This window comes from Pongo abelii, chromosome 7 (genome assembly GCF_028885655.2).
Source record: "Pongo abelii isolate AG06213 chromosome 7, NHGRI_mPonAbe1-v2.0_pri, whole genome shotgun sequence".
NCBI lineage: Eukaryota > Metazoa > Chordata > Mammalia > Primates > Hominidae > Pongo > Pongo abelii.
Window position 1 is genome coordinate 35738985 of NC_071992.2, and position 2676 is coordinate 35741660.

The following is a 2676-nucleotide window of genomic DNA, read 5'->3' on the forward strand; positions in this document are numbered from 1 at the left end:
GTGTACTTCAAGACCGTTTGTAAATATGCTAAACAATAAGACAAAATTTCAAAGTCTCATGATTTACATGTTCTAGAGACATTTAGAATATCATCATTTTTCTAAGAAATGTCCCCACATACAAAACAAAGTCACTTCATACAAAATGAAATGACCTCTCCTCAAACTGCCTAGTAAAACTAGCCAACAATAGTGTAGGCGACACCCCCAAATAATCCACAAGTTATTTTAGATGCTCAACTGATTAATTTTCCTAATCATGTTTTTTTTAATCAGTTATTTAATTAGGTTCTTCTTAAGACATTTAGAACACCAATTTGTGAGGATAAATTCCATTTGTCAGGGCAAACACATGAGGAATAGCTTTGATTTTTGGTAAAATCTGTGAGTCCACCTCTTTCTCATCAATCTTGCGCTGTCTGTATTCTCGTATTTCTCTTTTTCTGTGTTGAAGATCTCACCTTCCTGGTGTCTGGGCTTCCACAGCTGCTTCTTCCTGAAGTAAGCATCAGTAAGATGTTTTGGGATTTTTACATTGCTGATATCAATTTTGGTTGAGGTGGCAATGACAAGTTTCCGGTGTGTTCTTCATAGAGGAACTCGACTGAGGACCAGAGGTCCAGTCACAAGTAACAAGCCACTAGCCAGCTGCTTCAGGAAAACCACCCTCTTGCCCCTGTGGCGTCCAGTGAGGATGATCAGAATGGTCCCGGGGGTGATGCTGGCTCACAGTTTTCTCACGTGCTGATTGAAGGGTTTTGTGCAGTGGCTCAATAGCTTTCCAGGCACATCTTCAGCAGAATATTATCTGGGCATTTTGTGAAGTTTAACCACCGTTCTTGTCATTACCAACTGGTTTTGTAACAGTTGCAAGAACCTTCTCCTTTTTCTTTTCAACCTTGGATTTAGTGGCTGAGTACTTCCTCTTGTACATGGCCTTTCTGGAATACATAGCAGATCAAGAATACCTGCCAATTCCTCTGACAGGGACAGGATTGTGGCTGCAATGGGGCTTCCCATTCTTGGGCATCTTAGCCTTGAGGTTACCCTTTTTCACCTTGCCACCAGCATCAGCCTTCTTGGCTTCGGGTTTCTTCTCTTTACTATCGGCTTCTCACCTTTTTCACCTGCCATCTTGCAAGATGGGAAAGAACCCTAATCATGTTTAATATCATTTGATAAAAATTCAGTACATTTTCCTAGTGTTCAAGTTTCATTTAATAATCATTTCATTAAAACCCCCAACATTTATAGTATGCAAAGTAGTATTAAAAAAGGATTATCAGATTTTGAAGGAAAAGAACCACTGAAATGCAGCCCCAAATGTCATTCACAGCTGCTGAAAGTAAATTATATAATCTTCTGGGGAGTAATTTGGCATTATGAATGAAAAATTATATAATGTTTATTTTTCAATACTGCAATTCCCATTCTAGAAATTTACCATAAAGAAATAATGTTGTATGCACAAAGATATGTATACCAAGAATATTTAACACAGTCTGGTTTATACTACCAAAGAAATGGAGCCAAATGAAATGTTCAGCAACAGTCTTGGTAGCATAAATGAGCAGTCCTCAAAAGTGATGATGCAGATCTATGTATTTTTAGAACATGTTGCTAAGTGGAAAGTAGTTCCAAAACAAAATATATGGTATAAAACAATTTCCTAAGTTAAAAAATGGTTTATTCACCTGTAGTAAAAAGCTGGCAGGCTGTGAATTAATTTTCAGTTGTGGTCATGTTTAGATGGTGGAATTATGTGTGATTGTTTTACTCATCTGTATCTTCTATTGTTTTCCCATAAGGAACATAAATTCCTTATCTACTCCAGGTATTATTCCTATAAGGACTTAGGAAATAATTTCACCAATATTTTTTTAGACAAGAGTCTTATGATTATGTAAAACATGCCACATTAAAAAAATTTTATTTAACGGACATTTCTATAGCACTTACTATGTTCCAGACAGTGTTTCGCTCTCATTTTTCCTGCCCATTCTCCCTTTCCTTCTTCCTTTCTCTTTTCCCTCTCTTCCTTAATTTATTCCCCTCCCTTTCCTCCTTTATATCATTTTTATTGTGGTAAAATGTAGCATTTTTGGTGTATAGGTCTATGAATTTTGTTAAATACATATAATAGTATAGCATCACTACAGTCAATACACAGAACAGTTTCATCCCTCCGCCCTCCTAATTCCTTTAAATCCCTTTGTAGTAAACACCTGTTATCCTAGCCCTGGGAAACCACTGATCTCTTTTCTCTTCTTATTTTACTTTTTCCAGAATGTTATGTAATTGCAATTATATAGTATGTAACCTTCAGAGTCTAGCTTCTTTTATTTAGGATAATGCACTTGAAATTTATTCATGTTAAGTATATCAAGAGCTTGTTCCTTTTTATTGCTGAATAGTATTCAATTATATGGATATAGTACAGTTTGTTTATCCATTCATCAGCTGAAGGACATCTGGGTTATGTTCAGTGTTTTGTAATAATGCATAAAGTAGCTTGAATATTTGCATACAGGTTCTTATGTGAACATTGTTTTCATTTCCCCTTGGGTAAATACCTAGGAGTGAAATTGCTGGATCATATTGTTAGTATATCTTTAACTTTATAAGAAACTGCCAAAGTTTTCCAAAGGGGCTGTAACATTTTTCATTCTTGCCAGT

General features: G+C 35.9%; 1 pseudogene; it reads right to left on the reverse strand.

The window, feature by feature from the left end:
* Window positions 1–304: 304 nt before the first annotated feature.
* Window positions 305–1134, reverse strand: LOC100445972 (large ribosomal subunit protein eL6-like; annotated as a pseudogene).
* Window positions 1135–2676: the final 1542 nt, after the last annotated feature.